The 25,124-nt window shown below is 37.3% G+C and overlaps 1 protein-coding gene across 2 annotated transcripts in view; it reads right to left on the reverse strand.

Moving 5' to 3' along the window:
• Positions 1–25,124, reverse strand: part of LOC132197745 (insulin gene enhancer protein ISL-2) — a 91,920-nt gene that overhangs the window by 34,615 nt on the left and 32,181 nt on the right. For both annotated transcript variants that reach the window (XM_059621263.1, XM_059621264.1), the window contains one exon: positions 22,138–22,186. The gene's annotated coding sequence lies outside the window, so the exon portion shown is untranslated. The remainder of the gene's footprint in view (positions 1–22,137; positions 22,187–25,124) is intronic.

Below are 25,124 nucleotides of genomic sequence, written 5' to 3' on the forward strand. Positions count from 1 at the left end.
AAAGTAAAATTAATTAAATTAGTGCTTGTAAATAATCGCCTTGACGTGGAATTACGTTCCATCACAATCACTAATTTAATTATTTCCCGTTTCAAGTGATTTCTTTGGGTTTTAAATTCTCAAAAAATAAAATTTATGTCGCTTTTTGAAAACAAACTTTAACATTTAGTGCAATTTTCTGTACCTAAATTCCAAGTAACACCAATCTGAAAATAAATCGTGAATTTCATTTTCAAACAATTTAAATAAAATAAATAATACTAAAATTTGGATTTTAAAATTTATTAATTTATAATCCAAATTTTAATATTTCACTGCAGATTACAAAATTATTACTTAACAAAATTTATTATAATTTATTATACTCCGTCCATTGCATAGGACGTGTTGTTCAAGAGAACGTCTCAATCTGTCTCTTTCTTTTATTCTGCGCAGAAGGTCAGCTCATGTTCTTAATTACACGCCCTGCACACGCAATAAGTCAGAGAAAGGCTCTTACAGTGCCACTAGGAAATTCAATGCTTTTAAGCCCGCAGCAATTTGCTGTATGCAAATTATTTTGAATCACCCAGGCGCTCTATTTGAAAACCTCGACTAGGAAGGAAAGGTCCGTCACCTTTGCAAGACAGAAAAAAATCGGAGGCAGTTTTGAGTGAAAATCGGCGGCGGGTCTTGATCGGGTCACGCTTGACGAGCGTCGGTCACAGCGGGACCCGAGAATGAATGGGTGCTCGGTGGTGCCTGAATTGGTGAAAAAAGTCATTTTGTAGCGACAAGTGGATCTTCCTTCAATCGATCAGCCATTTTTTTTATAATTTTTAAATATTTTGCTTCATTTTGCCAAGCGTGAGAATCGGAAAAAGGCCTCCATTATTATCTAAATACGTTGGTCAACTTGTGTTTTCACAAATGGTCCAATTTCCTGTGGAGAAAACGGACCGATCTGTCAGTGGGATTTGCTCCGTTGCATGTTTGAGGTAAAACACTTTGTTTGTATTTTACAGTCGAAATTATATGCCGTTTCGTGCGCTCGGATTTTATGCCCTGGTGGATTATTATCGAGAGCAATAGCACTTATCTGCACGAATTTTCATTCGAGTCCGCCGATCGTGGCCTCAGTGCGCGCGAGACCTTAACCACCAGACGAATTAATTGGGATTTCAAGCGCAGATAAACCGGCAGGATTGTATATCGAGAAAATTGATCAACTTGTATTGGAAAACTAACTTAAAATAATCCAAAGTCAATTAAACTCAGATGAGATAAATTATTTATAAAGATTTTTAAGTAAGACTTTATTAATAAATTGAAACAATTTCTTTTAGAAAATTACTCTAAAAAAAAAACAAATAATCAAACTGTCAAAATAATAATAAAAATTATTGTAAAAAACTTAAATAATTTGATTCTTGATTCTTTTGAATCAATTATTTATATCAGATATCATTTTATTGAAATAAATTAGATTTCCAGTTTCGACTTTAATAACGTGCGTTTTGCCTCCGATCTTAGCAGGAAGGAAGGTCGTTACGTAATTACGGCTAAATGAAATGGGCCGTCGCTTTTGTACGCAGTAATAATTCTCGGCTCATCAAAATCGACGACGGCAGCAGTGGCAGCGTCACTTTGGCAGATTAAAAAGCGCGGCGTGAAATCTGCAGCGCGCACGAGTTTCATTTATTAATTTCGGCGCGAGCGAATTGCTTTAATCTGCGTGAAAGGGGTTGTTCTTGGGCCGTGCAAGCTAGCAAACGATCGATGCGCGGCGCAGTTTAATTAATAAAATTGAAATTGCTGCTTATTCGGTGCGCCTGCAATTTATCTGTCTGTACACCAGGGCACACAAATAACAAAGATAAACTGCCCGCGCGCACTAAATCAATCGGGCAGGCGGGAAATGAGATTCGCCCCCGCTTAATTTATCGCTGCGAGAGAGACCACCCCACACCTATCGCTCCTTCTCTCTCCATTTGCAGTGAAGAGCTTTTAATTTGGGCAATTAGCTCGGTTTTGCAAATCAAACCAGTCCGAGAGCGAGGCAGCGCCGAATCATAATCCAATTTTTGGCTCGGCGCGCCGCCGATTGGGTCCGTCCATCACGGTTTAATGAGATTTGCATGAGGCTTTTATTGTTTGATTAGCCGGAAAAAGGTTTTTTGCCGGCAGCCCTGGTTCACTCGCGGCTTTTTATTGATTATCCCAGCTTTTATTATACTTGCTCCCCGCCACTGGCAATTCTGAAAATACAAAATTTATATACAAAACAAATGACATTGTATTTGCTCTTCCAGGTAATGAATTTTATTTTATAGGATTTACTTTTGCTCCAATTTTAAACAAATAAATCCATATGAAACATTAAATACCATTTTATAATTTTTCTTTGATATTTTAATGCCAATTTTTTATTTTAAATTGTAATTTTAAAGGTTAATAGACTAATATGTACACCAAAGTTATTGAAAGTTTCGATTTTTAATGTTATTTGATTTTAAAAAATTTTAATTCTTATATTTTATATATTATATTTTACGTGATATTTATTATTACAGAATTTAAATGTTTAAATTTGTCTTATACTAAAATTTCTTTGTATGATTATTTATATATTTAAAATATCTCTGCAGAGTGAAAAATTTGACTTGCAGCAGAATTATCCACGAATTTGTGCACAAGCCAATAATCCTTGTGGCAACGAACTCTGCGGCCAATTTCGCAGCGGCAAAGCCGGCGGTATCGAGCAGATAGGCGGCGGACAGAAGGAATTTAATTTAGATTAGAATTGGATCTTTTTAGCGCAGCGGCAGAATCTCATTTCCGCGGCGCAGAGTCGGAAGCTCAAACACTGAGAGAGAGGTTGAGCCGCGTGTGTGTGCTAATTTGCTTGGAACAACACAGAATTTTGATTGGACTTGCATTTTGCATCAGCGGCGAAAGGTCGGAGGCTGTTTGCAGAAAAGCAGGGGGTCTTTCTCTTTCTCTCTCTCCATGAGAGAGAGATGAATCCTCTCCTCGCCCCCGCTTTTAATGAAAACGCGGGGCTGACAATGAGTGCTGCGCCGCCAGTGGATTGTTATTATTATTGTTTCTTTGCCTCACCCAGCTAATTAGGGTTGAGAGAATGAGCCAACAACTAATTGCTTTCCTCCCCCTCCCGCGACCAAGTCCCCGCCGCCGCCGCTGCCGCCGGCCCTCTCCAATTTATACTCGCGAAACTCGCGTGTGCATTTTGTATATTATTACCCCTTTTATATATGTATGTATCAGCGAACAACCCCAAGGCACGAAATTTATTCGGAGGGGCATTCCGAGAGATTTATTGCACGTACAGACATGTGAGGCACACACACACACACATAATATCATATTCTGGCATTATGCCACTTACATTATACATTGATACTGGAGAGAGAGCTAGAAAAACGACAACCCGTCTCGTCTTTTTGCGCAAATTTTCCAACGATGGATATTGATTTTGTTTTCGGATTGTTTGGCAAAAAAGAGAGAGCGGTTGTACTGCTGGCGAGGAATTTATTCATTGTGCTGCGATAAAAATTGAATCCCAACTTTATAGAGTTTGATTTGGCGCTTTTTTAACACTGCCAATATATAAAAAAAACGACAACTATTGGTGTCCAAACATTTGATGTACACAAATAGTGGTTGCGAAATTTTTCATTTTTTAGAGAGTCCGATTAAGTAAGAACTGATCTCTCCGCCAGAAATAAAATTCAGATTTGACAAGAGAGAAATTGTACTCTTTCCAATAGAAGATTTTTGTATTAGCACTCAAACAAAGTTAATTTTAGTTAATTTGGTTTGATTAAAAATTATTCAGGAATTACAGATAAAGAATAAACAAAGAGCAAAGAAAATTGATAAAAAAATCTTTTTAGAAAAATGTCCGCCTATTGGAAAAAATTGTTCATTTTTTTTCCAAAATTATGTTCCCTTCAAAGGAAACAAAATTCCTCATAATTGTGTTAAATTTCTTGGTGTTGTTTAGATTTGATGGAGTTAACTTTTGCTAGTTTAAGCATTATTTTTATTCGTTGGAAAAATTTCTCAAATTATAAGTCATTTTGCAAGATGAATAAATTACTTTTGTCTTATTTTATTGCTATTTTTTAGAAATGGTAGTAAGGCTACCCCGTTGGAGACGGAAGCAAAAAATTCAATTTATTTGAAAATCTGAGCAAACCCTGGGCATTTGCTGCTGCGATAGCAACGACAAAAGTCCGTCCCTGGATCGACCGAAATAATAATCGCGTGAGAAGCCCTGGCGACACTTCTCTGGCCTCGCCGTTCTCTGCTGATTCGCAGAAATCGCCAGCGAAGCTAATTGCGAATCCCCAACAAAAGCAAAACTCGATTCGTCCTGCACCGGGCAACGCATATTTGAGTATGTATGTAATTGTAAACTAATTAGACGCGGGTCCATTCTGAGAACGAAGTCCCTTTGAGGCACCAATTTCATTATGATTAGCCGGCAGGACGGACGACTCATTAGTCGCCGGCCTAGCAGTACACCTAATTAATTATATCGGCGGCGAGTGTGTGTGTTGTACCTGCATTGGCAAATATTTGGCCAGGACAAACTAATTAGCCGGCGAATTGATTGATTCGCTGGTAGGTCCACCAGCTCTCGCAGCAGAACAAACACAATTAGGGCCGCACGCATGCATATAAATCAGGGCGCTGCAAAAATCGCCTGCACGACGGTCTCTCTGTGTCTTTGTTTGCGCAAATTAACATGCCTTTGTTACACGCCTAATTAGCATCGCGCGCCAGTTTGCGCCGAGCAACTTCCTCTCGACAATTAAATGCGTACCTTCCTCTGCACCTCCATTATGCGATGCAGGCACACACACAATGCACCGACCAAGGGATGCTGTTTAGCCAATTACATCGCGGAGAGAGACTTGCACCCCCGCGCGCAACTTCGCCTGCTCGCCCAGGGCGGTTTAGCAGAGCAGAGGGAAATTTAATTTCGCTCTCGAGCTAATTTCTGAGCAGGGGGTTGACGAAGCTGATCGCAATTTCATCATTTCTGCGCACTTCAAACTAGATATGAGTATCAAATCTTGTCATCTGTTGCAGGCTCTTTTAAGAAATATAATTAAAAAATAAGATTTCTTCTCATTGTCAGTTCAAATTTGCTGCAAGACTTTTTAATTAATTTTTTGTTATTACATTGAATGAAAACACGGCACTTTTCAGGAATACACCTTCAATATTTCTTTCTTGCATCCATTGAGGGTCAATAAAGGTTTGGGTGTGTATGCAACACGCCTTACGTTTTGGTTGTACTGGTTGCATACAAGACCACCACCCTGCATTGAAATTTATTAACTATTCTAGTTAATATTGGCAACACAATTTAATTCCTAGTTAGACCTGCGCCCTTATATTAAAAATGTTATCACTCAGTGGAAAAATGCCATTCTTGTTTGACTATTGATTGCTTTTTGTGGATAGCTTGATTAAAAATATTAGAGATCATCTTATTTAAATGTGTCAAATCCATGAATATTCCATTTGAAATTATCAAATTAAAAAGCTTTTACCTTATTTAAAATATTCTGCGGATTTCACTTTTTTGTTAGTCTTTATCTCCTTGAATTATTATTTAGCAAATATAAAAATGCAATATTTCATTTGCTTGCACAAACAGTTTTGTCCGGCATGCTTCCACATGCAAATCAGCTGTGAGCATTGAACAAACTTGAAAACGGACTAACGAGTAGACAATTCAACGCTAGCTCTCGGTGCAATTAAAATAAACAGGTCGCGCGCGAGCACCAGTGATTAATTATCGGCAGGAAACGCACCTCTCTCTCTCTCTCTCTCTCTCACTCTGTTAATTGGCAGCTAGTTTGCGTTCCGTCGTACTCGAGACGTTCCACTGCATGTTCCACGTGTGATTGCGCTAATTAAGTGTGACGCCTGTCATTCGATTCCACTAATGAGCAATCAGCGTCCGTGTTGTCGGTGCAGATTTCGCGGCCATCATTACGGCTGCCGATCTTTGGCTCGTTTCAGCCGCTGATTGACTGATTTGTTCAAAGAATTATTCCACCACAAAACGTGTGTGAAGGGCAGAAAGTGCGTCACGAGTTAACACCTATATCGGTTTGGAAAAAAATGTTGTTGGTTTAAAATGATCTATTTCGTATATAATTCAAATAAATATGTTTAAAATTGAAAAATGCGATTAAACAAAATTCTTGATCAAACGTTTTCGAAGCTATCTTTTTTTTAATGTAGGCATTAAATATTATAAATATGAATTCCTCAGAATATTATCTGTAAATCAAGTTGATTTAATCAACTCATTGTTAGTATTTGTATAAATTAAAGGTCCGAGCACTTTAATTATATTTATACATTTTATACCAAAGCCTCCTAAATTGGTTCGACTAAAAAATTGCATCACCTTTTTTGAATGAAAACTTAATCTAAATCCAGCGCACTTTGTAGTTTCAATTAACTCTCTCTGGCGCTCTAATCAACCTCTCCTTAATTAATATAACGCGTAATCATATTGATAACATACAGGGGCGCTAATTAAGCCGCGCGAAAACGTACACTCAGTGCTGCAGCAGCGAGGCAGAATTCATTTTCATGATTACTTCGTCGTGCATATACGCGCGGCGGCGGCGAGAAATTATTCAATTAATCATAATGTACCTGTTGTTTGCTAATTAAAACGTGCCGGCTCGCGTCCAATTATGCTATGCTTTCCAGTGTTTCTTTGTTTGCAGGCCATTCACAAAAGCAGTCTGTGGAAAGAATTCGAATTTTTTAGATCCCATTTCTCCAATTCAAACTATTTTAGAGGAGAAAAAATCTTTACGTCCAAACGGTCTAGTTCCAAAATTTAATTAATCGCTTACTTTTTACGACACTTTGCATAATTGCGTCGTCGGGACTTGTGTGTATATAATTAACATGCCGTTTTAATTAGGGGCAGACGCCGCAGAACAGGTGCTCTTTCTCGCGACGCTGCGAGTGAGTGACCTGCTCGCCCAAAACCGGTTATTCAAAGCGCTAAAGGAGTGGCCCAGTGCATTGCTGCTGCTGCCCAGTCGGGATTATGCGAGTAAAAAATACGCCGAGGTTTGTCTGTGGGAAAAACGTTTCGCGGACAATAAAAATAAAAAGCTACATTCAGATAAGCGCGAAATTTGTACACATTAAGATTGTGCTTCTCACTTGGATTAAAATGCCGTGGATTGCAACGAGTTTGCAGGGGGTCAATCTGCATTAATTGTTGAGACAAATTTTCTCTTATTCAGGCCCGTGCGGAGAACATTTCTTTAGCCGAATCCGCCCTGGAGTAACAAGAAATAAATAAGTCTCAAAGTTTGAGCTTTTCTAGTCATGGGAAGAATATTTGAAATTAAATTTTTTTAGATAATATATCAGAAAAAATCAAACTATAATTATTCTTATAAAATGAATTTCTAATTTTTTTTTTTTGTAAAATAAAATTCGTTTTTCGCCTGTACTCTGCATCAAAATTTCAGTCTTTTTCGTCTACAAGCGTGTTTTTCCATTTCGCAAACGGGAGTTTCAATCTTCCGAATCATGCTTTTACGCGGACACGAACGAGTGGGATACATAACGGCGTGGCGGCGGCGGACGTATTAAAGAGGCAATATCGCGGCGTCCCCGAGGAGCGATCTGCGCGCAGCAGTACTAAGAAGCCGGGCATCTCAGCTGATTGCCTTGTGCGCTGATGTTAACCCTCTGATTATATCAAGGTGTGCGAGTGTGTGATTCCCCACGAGGGCAACTACGGCCAAACCCGCCAAGATTGCTCTTTCTATGCTGCATCGAATTCTCTTATTGAATCCCAAAATTAATTTGCAGTCAACAAAAACCCAAAATTTGAAATATTTTAACTTAACTGCTTCTTTATCCAAATCGATATATGCAAACGTTCATGGCAAAATAAAATGTCCCACTGACGAGAATTCTCTTAAAAATGATTTGATCAATTTGATTTTAATTTCCGGCGCGTATCGGTTAATTAAAATTCCCAGAACTGCAAGAACAATTACGAAATTGGCTGGAAAATCTGATTTCGTTTTTAATTTTTTTAATTGCGTCCCGTTCCACTTTTCCGAGGAATTCCCAGAGCTGGCAAAGGCTTTTTCCAAAATTGAGTCGCGAAAAACAACAAAACGCATCTGTCGCGTGCGGACGCAATCGGATGAAAAATCGTAATCAACAAAGTGCTTCTGCAGATATCATCGAAACACAAAGAGGAAATTAAAAACTCCTTAATTGAATGAGGCCGTCGGTTGCAAGTACACGAGCCGGGCCTGACCGGAAATTAAAGAAAACACCAAACCAATTTGGGAAAAGCTGTAGCCTTGGAGAATGTGCTGGAATGCGCAAGTAAAAAAATATGAAAGCAAAAAGGCAAAAAATCATTTTTCAAGAATAAAAATATTTAGTTTTCAAAATAAAATGTATTATTACTGATAATGAAACTTTTAAATTAACAAAAGCAATGAAAATATTGCTATCACTGAATGCTAATTTTTTTTAAAACTTGCAATTATTTTTTAATGCTTATTTTTTGTAAAAATGTTATTCAATTCAGTTTAATATTGAAATCCTTGTTGGGACGTTAATATTCTTGAAACAATGAAATTAATAAAATTTCTTTTCATGTATTAAATTTAGTTGCAAATTGTGTTTATTGCAACTAAAATTGCAGAAAACTTTCATTTTTGTTTTTAAAATTTTTGTGGTTCTGATGAAGAAATACAAGACATTTGAAATTCCTTGTGCCCGAGGTTGGTCCGAGGCTGACCTTGCGAGTGGTGATGATGCGCTTATTCAAAATCGAAGCGTGATTATTGCCTATTCAGAGAGTGCTTCTTTGAAAAACGGCGTCCATTAGCCGTGCCACTGGTCCTTCTCATTCTTTTGAACACAAAACAGCTCGGCGGGAATACGCGGCAGCCATTTCTTTCTACAGCAATGAATGTCTGAGTCTATTTATACGCAGCTTAAAGAGGGTCAATTACTACTTTCCTGCTGCAAGAACACGGTCGTCTTCGAGTGCTGCTCGTCAATTGTCAAGATTCAAGAGCAAAATAACGATCCAGACATTTCGTTTCAATTACGCTCTAATTGGCTATATATACACACGTGCAATTCCGCCAAATCCGCGAATTTCGCTTTTTTTCAAATTAATTAAGACATTTTTTGAATTCCGAATGGCCAATTATGGTAAAGCGTGTTCAGTGACCTATCATGAAATGGAGAAAAATAATTCATTCAAAATGACTCTGATTTTCAGAGATCAAAAGACCGAGTTGTGAATAAAAAATTCTCTGTTAATAAAGTTTGGTTTGAGACTAAAAAAACAATTCGCATTCAGTTGTTGCGACAAAAAGAGAAATAGAATTAGGGGGTAAGTCAGTCTAAAATTGTATGGCAATCCCTTCACTTTTGGCGACGAAAATCTAAATAACTTGAATCCTACCAATTTCCACCATTTCTGCCATCTTTTTCAAGCTGTCCTTTGCCCAATCATAAAATATGAACGGTGCGGTTGATCTTGAACAATAATTAAGCCGCGTGAGAAATGAGTAAGTGGCGCGGGAGAGTTTTTGGCCGACGTTGACAGCAATTAAGGCGAGTGTCTGCATCATTAAAATGGCACCCGATCGATGCCAAAATGATGTGCTCGTTATTTTGTTTTTCAACTTCAGGCGTGACAATTGCAAAGCTCGAAGAGACACGACATTTCAAACAAAAATTCTTCCTTAAAACCCGATTTTGATCGGTTGGTCGCCGCTTTTGGAAAATAATAATTAGGCTCTCATTTTTCGGCTTAATTAACTTGTGTACATCAGTGGAGAGCAGCTTGTTAACTCGACGCTGCGTCGCTTGGCCGGCGTGTGTATAATTTAATTAGAGAGGATATGCATTCCTCTCGCTTTGATGAATGATAAGGCACGATCATTATTTTTTAAATGAGCACACACACTTGTAATCCTTCTTCCTAATGAGCCCTTGGTCGGTGGTGCGCGCTTGGGGCGGCCAAAGACAACAACAGACGCACCTTTCGAGTAATTTGGCTAATTATGAGGCCAATTAATTGGCACATGAATCTGGATCTTCAATGGGTTTTTGAAAAGTACTCACTTGAATTTAAGTCTGATTGCAGATGAAAAATGTTATTGTTGACATACCTGAAACAGAAAAAAGTCACAAATAAAATATAAGTTATTTCAAATTATTAATTTAGCAAATTTATTATTAAGCAAAATGTAGTGTCAAAAAAGAGATTTGAGCAGTTTAAAAACAACACCGAGAGTATATTTCATTTTTCAATCATTATGAATGTTGACAAAATTCATGACTCTTGTACGTCAAAATCGCGATAGAAATTTCCCACCTAATTAAATCAGAGGTTCCTGCCATCTGCCAAATGAATTTGAAATTTGAGGATAGTTATAATCCTGATTTCAATAAAAATTATAAAAATAACAATAAGTTCAGTTAAAAAAAGGAATATTCTGGACATAAATATCGACTCTTCACTGAGGTTCAAAGCTTTTGGCGAGGAAAATTTGCAACGTTAATCGCTTAAAAGATGCACATTTTATTTTATTTTTTTTATCGCGATTTTACAGCATCCATACAATTTTGTCAAATTTCAAATTCAGGAAATTAAATATTCTTTATTTGAAATATTAATTTTTCAATTCTCATTTGACCAATACAATTTAGTGATACAACTTGAGGGTAATTCCCCTCTTTGGTGATTTTTTTTCTTTGCAATTGACGACGAATCGACCAATAAAAGGCTAAATTTAGCTTTCCTTATAAAGGTCTCCGCATTCAGAGGAAGTAAAACATGTTTCCTGGTCTGATAGCAATCGAATCTTTCTTTCTCTCTCTCATACATTAGGGAAACATGCAATCCAATTAATCACACGCAAAGGTCAACGCCCCCGCTCCGAACTCGCAATTAATTTCCAGGCAATTTTCAGAATTCTCGCATTATAAACGAAGTGCTTGGTCGGCGCTGATAATTCTAAACAAAAGCTTCATTATGGAGCCGGTGAATTAACGGACGGACGGGGAGCTCTTGAGCACACACACAAACACCCCGGTCCATTAATATTGACCACAACCCATCTCATCGCCCACCGGCCGCACCATCCCTCGGCGCAGGAAATCTGGTCTGCAAGATGGACGGACTGACGGACGAACGCACCCCTCCACGCAACTTGATAATGAATCCGTCTCTCTTCGAGCGTCTTAATGCGCCCTAATTAATATCCAGGATTACAAGCAAATATAATGGGGCAGCTAGCAAAACTTTCAACGACCTCCATTATCTCTCTAAACCTTTGCTCTCTGGCGAATCTATTATTTGGTGAATTTCTAATTACTATAACCAAGAAAAGTTTGTTTGCTTTAGAAAATTTAAAGTGGATTTAGCCAAACAAGAAAAATGGTGATAATTAAGCACAATATGATGAAGTATTATGCTAGTTATTTTTATTATTATTGTTATTTAAAAAAACCTTTAATCTGCTTAAAAGTTTTTAATATTACTTTTTGCTGATTTTTAGTCAAATTTTTGAGATGTGATTGATAATCAAAAGTTTTAAAAGCTTGGAGCCTTTCACAGAAAAACGTTTGTTGTCAATTTATTCATATATCCATTTTTCGTTAAAAAAAGATATATTCAAACTTTTTCCAATGCTTCTTTCCATTCCTTCATAAGAATAAAAATTTAAAATATTAATTTAATAGCATTCTGAGTTTACGGAATTTTTGGCTAAAACGCCATATTCGGAATAGCCTCTGGTAAGTCGCTTTACTCTCAAAAAGTTAAGAATTATGTGGTTTAAGTCAATATTAATGGGTTGATTCTGAGCAGAAATTGTATTTTCCTGACGAAGAATAAAATTAGATGAAGTCAAGTCTTGAGAAAATTAGTGTTTTAGAGTCGAGGATTGCCACTTGAATCAAAAGAGGCTTTGTTTTATCCAACCAATTAGAGAACTTCAGCTGCTGACTTTCCAATTACCCTCTGACGACCGCAACGTAATTGCAGTTCAGGAGGTGTGAAATTAGCACCAAGATTAACTATCAAATTAGAGCAACCTCAGAGAGAGCTACCGATTTTCCGTTTTTTTTTCCTTCGAATTATCCTTTTCCACAGAGCAGGAGGAGGAGCGAAAGGAAACTTATTCCATAATTTATCAGCATTAAGGTGTTTATCAATTATGCAGCAGCGACTTATTAGCCCGGGAGCTTTTAAATATCCTGCAGACTGGACCTTAAGTGTTCATAATGCTTCCATTAATGTTAATACGGCTTAATAATTATGGGGAAGCGAATTTCGGTCCATGTCCGCCCAGCAACTTTTCACCGTACGATGCTACCAACGGGCTAATCTCTTCTTGCCAAATTTTTGCTCCACGTGCCTAACTTTTAATAAAAAAATTATTTAATCGCCAAACAAAAGCAGCATGTTTGTTTGCGAATTTTTTTGCAATATTAATACCGCAAAGTCTGAGAGGTGAAAATTAATTAAGAGTGGAAAAATTAAATTGAAGTTTTCATCGATAAAAAATTCTCTCGTGAAAGTTGGCATATATTTTTTGTTGCAATTCTATTATTATGCAAAATTTAATAATTAAAATATTATTTATTTGAAAAATTAAAAGATGGCGAAAGAAAATTTATGAATAATTTGGAATCTTAAGTCACTATAAATATTAAAGATAATTTAAAAAAAAAAATCGTGGAAATTCTTCATAAAATTTAGTTAAAAATTAAAATAAATATACAGTCAATTCTAAAGAAGAAAAGTTATGCTTAATTTGTTCTTAATTAAAGAGAGTTTACGTAAAAATTTGTTTATCTCTGATAAAATAAAATGCACTTTGAATGTTTTGAAGAAAGCGTCATTGAAAAGTTATTTCTCGCTGTGAGTGGTGGCAAATTGCCTCGTCGTCAGATGTGCCGATAAGTCTCAGGGCTGCGATCGGACCGAGTATTGGCCTTAAAAATAATATAGAAAACACGCAATATATGGAGAGGGTGCAAGTAGTGCCGACCCGAGTCTGGTTCAATTTTCTGACCCATTAATTTTAACAGCGGGCGCGCTGGTGCTCGTCTCATTTCGGTCGAAAAGGCAATCAGGCCCGCCAAAAATAATTCTGTCACTCGCAGGCCTCTCTCTTGCCGGCTCGTCGTTTTATTTAATAACGCCTGCAAAATCGTCATCATCACCGAGCGCGACGCCAGAAGGAGCGAAAGAAAGAGCCACGCTGATCAACAGGCTTTCTTTCTATTTCTCTTCCCGACGCCGGGATCCCCCCTTGAGCCGAAAATATCTCTCCACACCAAATAATTACTTACAAAGAACTGAAAAATATTTTAACTATTTTCCTGCTGAAAAATTAACACCAAAAAGTTTTTTAATTGAGTTGATTTATGTTTTAAATAAATGAAATTTTAATTAATTTTCAAATTTGTTGTAAATTAGGCATTTTTTGGTCACAACTATGGTTCATCGGTTGCCTATATTCAACTGAATTTTATAAATTATGTAGCACATGTGTGCAACAAAAAGCCTACTTTACACTCCTTATGAAGTTGTTTTACACCCTGGAATTCGAAATTTGATTCCTTTGTGCTTTCCTTATATTTTAAAGGAAAATAATTTCTTTAATTTTTCAGAAATATTTTAAAGAAAATGTTTTTCGGCGCAATATTGGCGGCAATGGCCGAGTGTGAGAAAGAGAGCGGCACCTTTCGGTATTGATTTTCCCGCCGGTCCAACTCACAAACTTGCTTGTTATATTGCAAAAGTTGGCTTGGCTGGCGCGCGGTGAGAAATTGCATTTCCTCGGCGGGCCAATTTCCACGCGCCCGTTTATTATTGTAACGTGTGCGGGCTGTCGCTCAAGCCTAATTAAATTAGGCCGCATTTTCCGGCTCATTTGCGCGCGCGAAAAAGGCGCGTGATTAAAAATGTACAAAAGCGCGCGGTATCGGCTTTGTGCTTCCACACACGACACCCATTGTTGTGTGTGCGAGGTGCATTATTATTTGCCACAATGAAGAATTTATCGCGGCCTTTTCGCGCCCGATCCAATGGCTGCACCGATTGTGACGAGCCGTCAATCGAGCCTTTTTGTCTGATGCTTCAATTAGCTCTTAAAAACAAGCGCTTTTTCAGCATCAGTCAAAAGGAAAAGTTGACGATGCAATTTTTTACACTAAAAAGCTATTTCGATTTCAAATAATAAACAGCATTTTTAAATTGCAGCATTATTCAATAATACTTTATTATTTAAAAAAATCGAAAGTTATTATTATTTTTTAATTTGAGAACTTTTATTCATGATAATTTTTTTTATAATGCTAAATAGAATTATTGTATTTTACTGTAAATCTCCATGGGCTTTGCAGGAAAATGAGGCAAGGTGACAATTAAAACAGTCTCTCTCTGTTTCCTTTTGAGAGGCGCATGCACAAAAAATAGTGCACATGTCTGTGTTTGTGCGGTGTTAATTTTCAAAAGAGTCTCTCTCGCGCTCGGTCGCAATTACTTTTTGCTCATCAAAAGTGTAAAGTGAACTGCACGGGCAGCCAGACTGCGACTCGGAAGAGGCCCTTTGTTGTGTATGTGTGTGTTTTTAGCGCAAAATCTTTTGCATACGAAATGAAAATGAATGCTTCATTAGCATATAAAACACAAAAGGCCAAAGCAAGCGGCGCCTAATTAGATGGATGGAAACTTGATCACACGTCGCAGCACATCACTCCCTTTGCAAAGCTGAAATTAAAACGAGCGCGAAAAATCCCTTCGCTCCGTTGCGCCTCTCGTTCCTCACACCAACGCTCGATGGCGTTAACTGCAGATTTATGCAAAAACAGTATATTAAATTTAATCCATTCCAGACAAAGATCGGAACAAAAACTGCAACGTTGCAAAATATTTTTCATATCAAGATGCTCCCAGTTTGTAAAAATTAAAAAGAAACTAAACTAACTGAAAGAAGAAAAAGCAAACTTTTTATGCTCAAACTGCGAAGTTAATTGAATTTTTCACATGGGAATACCGACGGACAGTTTTGGTGAAAATCGGCGTAAATAATTAACAGGCTGGGCGTGGTAATTGAATTTTTGGCCTCGTCCCGCTTTTTCCTCTCAGTTTTGACGCTTTTCGCGAAATTTCGTGTCTGGTCTAATTATCGCAGAACAGCACACAAAAAAGCTACAACTATACGTGCGGTTTTGCCAACTTTTTGCTCGGGGCCATGTTAATGAGTGCCTATACATCATTAAGCGCCTCTCGATGTTCCTCTCCTTATTATTTTCGGTGACGTCAGCTCAAAACCCGGCGCGACGTGACGTCACGAAATCAGCGCCTTTTGTAAGCGAGTTTTCTGACATACAAATTAAAATTATCATCGTGTTTGGACGATTTTGAACGTCCGCGCGCGCGTGGCCTTTTTTTTAACACATCGCGCGGTTGGTTGGGTCTGCGACTTTTTCTCCGATTCATTCTCTCCCTGAGGATGAAATGTGTCTAGTCATAATTTAACCTTCACGTGATGACTTTTCTTCTCATCATTGCTCTCCGCATCGGTTTAAGACGGTTTTGGGAAACGATTTTTTACTGACCCAATGCATTTAGATCTCATATCTGGAGGATCCGTTTATAGATGATGGTACAAAAAAGTAAAGCAAAAACTGATTGATGTATTCGTTTAACTTTGATTCATGATATTCTTATATCTGATTAAGATATTTTAAAATTTTGCCCATAATTTATAATAAAAAAAATAAAGATGTACTTATATCTTCATGTCAAATATATGCATACATTTTACTGCAATATTTATTTTTGCACTTCTTGTTTGTCTTCGAATACATAATTTTTCTTTTGCAATGTAATGCAATTGAAGAGGTGCAATTGAAGTTGAATACGAGGGTTTATGAAGGTTTGTTGGAAGTGTGTCACTGAGAAAAATTTATGACCTGCGAGGGGTGACACTCTCGCTCAGCGAGTCTTTGGACAATGCGTAATCACAGGGAGTGTGTATGAATGCGTGGCGCGGTGTACGCAAATGAAGAATTGTCCCGGCATGAATGGCCCCATAATAGAGCACTATTATTATTGGCGCGGCACTACCTCTCCAGGGCAGACCAGGTTGGCACAGGCGGCGAAAAGCTTCGCTGATTTGTGTGTTTTTGTGCGCCGCCAGCTTTTCCCAAAGCGCCGATTGTTGATGAGGGAGGGACATTTATCGCAGACTCAAATTTTCCATTCCCAAAAAATTCCATTAAAATTGAAACAGAAGAGGAGCTGCAAAATATTTGGATTGAATATTGATACTTTGTTTTCAAAGAAATTAACAGAACATTCATTTTATAAAAGCATTATTTTAATTTGAGTCAATTTGTAACAAAAAACTATGCAGCTTAATTTATGAAAATTAAACTCAAAACATGGTCAATAAAGAATAAATCTGAACAAAAAGTCTAAAACAATAAGCGCTCTTTAGAGAAATTCAATTAAAAATGATAGGATTTATCCATTTATCTTATAGAATTTAATTTGTTTTAAGTTAAAATGGCATTAAAAAACCTGTTAAATTTTAGCGCGGCAAAACTGGAAAAGCAAATAAACAGTTTGCGGTTTTGACGCTCACTGTGGTGGATGGGATCTTTTTTATGTTGGAAGTTTTTTTTAGCAAAATATGCACTACCCCAAAAATTCTTGCTTTTTGCCCAACAATTGTTTTTCGTACAATGTTAAATTTGTAAAAATTAGAGAAAACAAACAGCAAAAATTAAAATTTTAAAACTTGGCTATTTTCAATTTTTGCCACAGATTGGTGCTTCAGCTCGCTTTTAATGACTTATTTTGAGTGTGTCTGAATCATTAGTGAAAATTTGAATCGACGTGTGTGACGCAGCATCAGTTGGCCGAGAGAAAAGAAGGTTGTTGTGCGTCCTGTGCTTGGCTGAATTCGCTTTACTCGGCCATTAATTAAGCCAATAATAACCCGAGAGAGACTGCCTTTTAATTATGTCACTTTTAATTGGGAGCACAGGCAGGCAGCAGTGGCATGGCAGCCGTGAAGCGTCGCTCTCCTTTTTTCGCCGCTCTTTTTTTATTACTCATTTACGGGTTCGCGCAATTAAATTTTAATAATAATTAACGCCGTGGGCGCGAAATTAAATTTTGCTCTCTTTCATCGACTTCTTTTCCTTAATGAAGCCGCCCCATTTTGGGATAATTGCACGCGGACTGCACTAATGAGCGCGCAGCTTTCCCGAGGGTCGCTGGTTCGGTTCCCAGGAGCGCGTCTTGTAATTCCTGACAATTATAATTATGCGCCAGCCACGCCTGGCACTGCACGCAAATTGCTCAGGTGCGTGCTTTTGCACACTTGACGGTGCAATTAAGCCGCATTCTCCTCAACATTCTGCTCCTGAATGCGGCCCATACCAATATTTGAGATCAATTCATTATTTAGCAAAAAGGTTTCCAAGTATAAGGATCTTATAGATTTTAGATTTTTTTTAAATTACGGGCAAAATTGACCCACTTAAAACCATACCTTTTTTAACTGCAGATTCCCCCCTCCTTTGGTACACCAAATTTTGCAAAATTTTGAATATAACACCAATAAATTTGGATAATATATAATAATTAAATGATTAAAATTCTCTGTAACTGCCGGTTTTCTATCTGCAAAGAAAATAATCTTTTAAAAGAGGAAACATAAATAGAACCCACGCGGTTTTCCTATTTAGAAGGAAGTATAGATAAGGCCGCAAAAGTTATCAGAACCAATTAGTAACCCGATTATATAGGGAGGCCGTATAAACTATATTGGACAAAAATATTAATCAAACACTGCATGGCAGTATTTCGAGAGGAAAAACGGGCTCCGATTAAATTAGGGAAAAACGTTAGAGTAGGAAGATGTTTTCCTCACTCGCGGTTCACTTTTGGTCGCGGGGCACACAGAAGTGCGGTTGTGTTTCGTTTGTTATTTTTAAATATAGCGACACAAATTAGAACTTCCTTCTAATAATGAGAGGGCCGCGCTCATTAAATTTAACTTTGGAATAAACAAATTCACAGAAAAGAAGAAGTGGTTCGTTATGTGAATGTCTTATTGGAGGAATCAAGAAGTGCCGCAAAGCAAACACGCGACATCCTGCGCCACTCTTAATTAATATATGAACGTTTTGAATATATTTAAAAATAGGCTCTGCTTATAATACGTGCGGGCTAATTAATTGTGCAAAAAGTGTAGTATAGCATGTTTTATTTTCTTCAAAAGAAGAGGAGTAAAAATTTTGTTAGCTTTTTTTCCAAGCTTTAAAAAATTTTTTTTAAAGGTAATGTAAAATTGCAGTTTTTGAATGGCAGCTGGTTCTAAATTCTGAATTACTCGGTCGTTGGAGCAAATAAATTAATATTTTGCGATGTGCGGTTGGGCCGCGGTCAGATGGTTTGGCGGCACTAGCCGAGTGGAACACAACTAGTTGGCCTCCACACGTTAATTCTCCCCCGACGAGATCTCGGCGGCGGATAAAAAATTTAATACAAGTACGCCTTACGTACTCATTTGGCCGCCCCTCCACTCGACTCCCACTCGTCCACCTCGTCGGTCGCCATACCTACCGAGTCAGTCGATAAAATTTGCGTTTCACTTAATAAAAGTGTTTAGGAGGAACTAACGAAGAATAGGGTTGTTGTTTTGAGTCGTCCGAGCAGAGCAGATTCTTATCTTTTTCGCACACTACTTTTTTTTACGACGCAACTAACAAACTCCTGCTAATTTTATGATCCGACCTGCAATGAAATTGATTTTTAATTGCTTGACGTGCAAAAACGTGCAGTTTTTCCAGACGTAAAATATAAGCATTTTTTATTTGCAATGGTTGGTGTTTTACAAGAAATAATGCAAATAAAAATGGTTGGTACTTTATGCTAAATAAATTCCTTAAATTGTGATTGATTTGATAAAATTGAAACCCCTTCTTTGACAAAATTGATCTAAAATTCACGTGAGTGGAATGAATTTTGTGTGTCACAAGCGAGCAAACAAATAAGTTAATAAAAAGACAATTGCGAATGGCGGCATTAGAGAGGCGGGTGGGCCCTTATTGGTATGGTAAACACGTAAAGAATTCGACTGCGATGTTTATTGCTTTTTATCGTCGCGCCGCGCGCGCATTGATGATATTGAAAATGCAATATCTGACCTAATATATCTGCCAGCGGCACGGCTCCGGCACAATAAGGAGGAATTGTTCTCTCTTGTCGTTTTAATATATCCCCTACACACATACTCACTCACTATACTCCACACAACATATTGCTCTGCCGAGGCGCGCAAACTGAGAGAGCCGAAAAAAGGCAATTTGAGGGAGAGAGAAAGAGTCAAGCTCCCCGTGTCGCCAACGTTTCCCACCTGGAAAATTCCTTTGCACTTCCGCAAAATTTGAAAATTCGTTTTATTTCACACAAAAAAATTTTGCAGAGCATTTGCCTTACTTTTAACCTCTGAATTGATTTTTTATTATACTTTTTATCAAGTGTTGATTATTTTTCATAAAAAATTAATTAGCAATATATGAACATTTTCATATTCTTGAGGTGGATCGAAATCTGGAAACTTAAAATCGGGCTGAAGGGTTACAAACAGTTTTTTTAACCTCAGACCAAAAATGTATTTGCAAAAAAAAAACATTAAAATATTTTCATGTTCTGAATTCTGAATATGTTAAATCTCGTAATCATGAAAAACAAAATCTTGGCCTTGACCAACAATATAAAATCAGTATATTTACAGTATATTTACACGTGAAATATAACTTTTGGTTCCGAAATTTCTCAAAATCAATTCGATACTCCACTGATTCAAACCCTTAATAGTTGAATAAGACAAATTTGTAATTAATTTTCTTATTTTTAAACCAGGGCAATTGACAAATAGGCCTTTGTTTACGCAGTGGTTGTCGGTGTCTGGCTGTTTTTACTTATCAGTTATCACTTTTGGCTAATTGTGGCCTATTCCTCCGTGATAAGCCACTCACGCAGCACGAGTTTTTCTTCCAAAATCACTCCACGCAATATTTCATTTCGCAAACAATTCTCGCGACACCAGCCGAGCCAAAGATAAAATAACGCACAAAAAACAACGAGTGTGTAAAAATAGCTTGGCCAGCAGAAATGGCAGTAAAAAGCCACTTTGGTGGTGCGAGTGTATATTAGTACGGTGACGCAATGGCTCGAGATAAGCGCCGAGAAAAAGTAATCAAAGGAAGTAATTAGTTTGGTTGTTTATTCCTCTGTATCTCGCACACTCACAGCGCGCAGGCGGACCGACCGAGATGAAGTAGGGAACTTAATTAACTCAAAATAATAAGAACTTTATCTGCAGAGATGAGAAACACACAGCCTCTCTCTCGCGCGCACTGCGCGCATTGAGTGAGTGTAATTGAAAAATAAATTAGCCTCCTTAATTAGTTTAATTATGCAAACGATAATGTATTAGCTCTCGGGGTCTCCAATTTTAATTCCAAGACTCGCAGGGCGCCGCACAAGTAGCGAAACTATACACGCGGGCTAATGGTCTCTTTTAATTTTCAACACGCACGCTTTGTGTTAATTATTAGTATTGCCGCGAGAGCCCCCTGTAATGCGGGCTTGGAGAGGGGATTCAGCCACATCAAGACTTTTGGTTAAAAAAAAAATACAAAAAATGCAAAAAAAAGCTAAATTAAAAAAATTTAAAAATGAGGGAAAAAATTATTGTTTTACTAATTTGTGCATTTAAACGCTAAAATACTTTCCTATCAACTTGATAAAATATTTTCATTTAACACAAATAAATGAGGAACACTTTGATACAATAGAATTGTAATAAAAGCTTTGGGAAAATTGAGGTTTAAATAAAGTATTTGGCTGTTATGAGGATAATAAATAATAATCTCTTATTGGTTGCGTGCATCTCCTACAAAGGCTAAATTGGCTTAATCCTTGTTTTTCTCTATTTGCTGCTCAATTAAGTATAAATAATATTTGAATTTCTTCTTTCCTGCCATAACTTTTGAAACTATAATGTTCAAATTGCATTGGAGTGACTTTAACACTCAATAATAATAATAAAAATGATTATTTTAACTCTTGACAGTGGCCATAAAGAAGGTCTCGTTTATGCCCTTGCTCCTCTGCGCAAGGCAGGCTGTCAATATACTGGTCAGTCCGGTCTGTTCGGTTTGGCCGAGGTCACGGGGTCACTGCAACGCCCACCCCTTGGAAGCCTTCATTGCGAGACGCTCATTATAAATGATTTCAAACTCATTTGCGCCGCTAATTTAGACTGGGCGGCAAAAAAATTTAATGAAAACACCGTCGTCAGTAAAAATAGTTTCTGTCTTCACACACAAAAAAAAAAAATAATAATAAATTTTCCTTTCTCGTCAAATTACGTATGTGAAAATTCAAGTTTTTTCCACTCGGCGGACCATGACCTTTTCAACAACTTGTCAACAGCTTTCTTACGCACCAAGAACAAAACAACACGCCGCGGTGTAAAACGATATATGTGAATTATTTTATTGCTATTATTGGTCAGCCGCAAACCGCAAGCCGAATGAAAAAAACGCGACAGCGCACGTCAAACGACATTTATATATTTTCTCTCACTCTGTCGGAACGGCCGATAATCGCATATTTACGGGCGGCCAAAGTGGCTTTTGATTGCCGATTTTATATACTTGTGACACAAGACTCTCCATTCAATCTCGCGCGAATAAGTTCTAATGGATACAATACGGCCCACTTCATCACATCAACGACAATTACACGCCAAACAAAAACAATAGGCGACGGATCTTATCTACGAGTGCTGCCGCGACGGCCCCGAGTAATTTATGTTGTAATTTTTTTCAAGCAAATTTTCTGCAGGCAGTGTTTCTTTCTGCCACAGCTGCCATTTTGCAAACTTAAAATTCTTTCCAAAATTAGTGTAAAACAGAAAATAAGTTGCATAATTTTTTTGATTTCCTGGAATTTTGTTGGTGAAGGAGTGAAATTTTACTTACCTATGGGAAAATCAGGCTGGGCAGCCGCCGACTTTGCTTATCATCACTCCTGCAACATAATTTAAAAAAACAATGAGACTCAAAATTAGGAAAATAAAACACAATAATATTGATTAAAAAAAATATCATTTGAAAACGTGAAAGCCAAATTAAAAACCCACAAGTTTAATGAAAAAAATAATTATTTCTGATCCAAAACATTTTTTAACTTTTATACAATTCGATTACTGGAAGAAAATTCAATAATTGTTTCAAATTGATGTTAGTGTGCGTGTGTTTTTCTGTTCTAATTAGTGTAGTGTAGCTTCTTTATTTGTGTTGTAAATTGCATAAGTAAATCACACAAAAAATCTCTTCAAACGTATTTGGATGTTGGATGAATAAAAAAATATTATTTATGAAAAATAATGAAAATTTGAATAAAATAAAGAAAGTCATAATAAAACATAAAATTCATTAAAAAAAGGTTCAAAATTATCTTAGTTTGGGTTAAAATTTCATTCTTGAGTTGATTATAGAAAATATTTTTATAAATTGTAAAAAAGCAATGGATCTCGTCCCTCAATCATGCTCAAAATTTCCTAGAATAAACAAACTTTTAGATGGTCTATGTTTTTTGATAAAATAACGAGACGGAATTTCCAGAGAGAAAGGAATTAAGAAAGGCCGCTTATTACTTATTCAGAAAACATACGCACGCGAGATTCGCGTGAGATACGGAATCGCGCAATGTGTCACTTTCCGAAGGCAAGAGATGCGCGAGATATAAATTCGGGCCAACGGCCGTTCGAGATGGAATGCCGTTTGATATACCTGATGGACCATCCCAATTTAACAGGCGCACAATTTATGGCCGCGCCGCAGCTGAAATGACGTTTTTATTAATTTGTGGGCTGGCGTGCGCGCGCGATAAATGACAAGAAAATTAAAAATGAGCGACATCAAGGCTCGATCGAACTGCCAACCATTCCCTCCACGTGACAAAATGAAAAAGCGAAAAGGGGACACTGTCAAGGCAGGCAGACTGCTCGACGCGAGCTGCAAATGTTTTTGTAATTTTTTTTATTTATAAAACATCTTTTGAAAGTTCATTTGGTTGTAAAATTGGTGTAGTATAAAAATAAAATAGAAAATTTCAACTGAAGAAAATATATTTTTCTTTTTTTATCAGAAACCTGTTTGCGTTTTGTTAAAAAATAATGTTTAAACTTCAAATCATGTCTCGCTGGCAATCATATCGCAATTACCATCTTGATAGAGAGGGTCGAAGGGCACTCTGGGTTTTTTTATTCCCACAGCAATTCGTGCGCCAATCGGATCGATTAAAATGCTACTCTTGATACAAAAGTCGAGTGCAGCCGCGCTAATGGGGCGTAAGTGAAGTTCTCACCTGAGGCTAGACTTGGCGCAAGAGTCAATGACCTCGCGAGTTTGCAAGTTGGATTTATATATTTGTGCGGTTGGCAACCTGTTTGTGCTGCGCGGCCCTTTTCGGCTGAATTTCTTCTGCTTTTGTGATTCGGGGACGAAAATCTCGTTGGTCACCCAGGCCAACGGAGGGATCGGGTTCGGACCGCAATTTTAGACCAGACCTGGCCTCTCTCTCTGTCTGTCTCGACCGCGATTATTCACACTTGGCCTGTTTCAAATAATAAAAAAAATATATATAATAATACTTTTTTGGTGCAGAGCTTTGTTCTTTTGGTAGACTAAATCACATTTATTCCTAAAAATTTATTTTAACGAATGTAAACAAGGCAACCACTACCGATATCGAGATTCATAATTTCAAATATTTAAAAAAAAAGTGGTTAAAAATAATCCCTGTTACTGAATATGAAAAAAAATTGCACAAAAAACCATTCCTGATTTAAATAAAAAAAAAAAAATGATTACAAAATTTCCTGTTTTTTTCATTTAACAATGATTTTTTTCACGTACTTGTTATACTTGAATTTGTGCGAGGGCGAGTCAACAAGATCAATTTTTATTTGATTACACTTTCCCGTCTTGGCGAATTGTGGGCGAGCGTCTTTTTTATTCACTCTTTTCTAGGGCAGAGAAACATTATCGGGCGGTCACGTGTGGTTTTTTGTTCCTCTGGGATGACCGGCGGAGGCTTTGCCGCACATTAGTCGTGGATAGTAGAAGAAGACGTCTTTCTGCCGATTGAAACGCGGCACGTACGTCGGGCGCAGTGACTCATCAAATAATGCACTGCCCACAAAGAGCGAACAGACAAACTCTTTTAGGGCCGCATGTTTGCTCCTTAATTTTTCCCAGAACTATTAGCCAGACGTGCAGGAGAATCATTATTTGTTTGCGCACCTGTTTCACATTTACTTGGAGCTCAACTAAATAAATTTCAGTCTTATTGCTTTTGTTTAAAGACCCTGTCCCCACAATTTTTATAGCTTCAGAGAGAACGTAAAATTTAGAGTATAGGACTTGCAAATATGTAACTGAAAACTAGTTCCCCTGTATGTATCAGAATGAGCAAAAATTTTTAAAAGTTGGAAACAAATTGGACAAATTATTTTAAGCAAACGATGATTGGTGGTGCTAAATTCGCTCACAACCACGATCGCAGCGCCGCCAGTAGTCGTTTGCATAAATTACTTGAAGAGTCCACCCAAAGTTCAGAAATCAATTAGGTAGGTTTATCGTTTTTCAGTTATCTCAAAATCAATATTTCATTTAGCATTCTATTATGTTTAAAGAACAAATAATTTGATATTTTTCAAATTTGACCCCTTTTAATTTCCTGTAAATCAATCTACGCGTTTAATTTTGTGGATGAATAGTTAGTTTGAATATTTCCCAAAGCCCGCATTTACACTGAAGCTAATTTCCACGCAAATAACCGACTTGTCAATTGAATTTCAAACACAATTTGATGCGCTCAAACGCCATTAATTAGCATCAAAGCGTCTCTCTATCTCTCTCGCCTTGTTTGGGGCGGAAATTAACTCGCCCTGAATTGATCG

Source organism: Neocloeon triangulifer, unplaced genomic scaffold, assembly GCF_031216515.1.
Source record: "Neocloeon triangulifer isolate White Clay Creek 2 clone unplaced genomic scaffold, ASM3121651v1 ptg000012l, whole genome shotgun sequence".
Classification (NCBI taxonomy): domain Eukaryota; kingdom Metazoa; phylum Arthropoda; class Insecta; order Ephemeroptera; family Baetidae; genus Neocloeon; species Neocloeon triangulifer.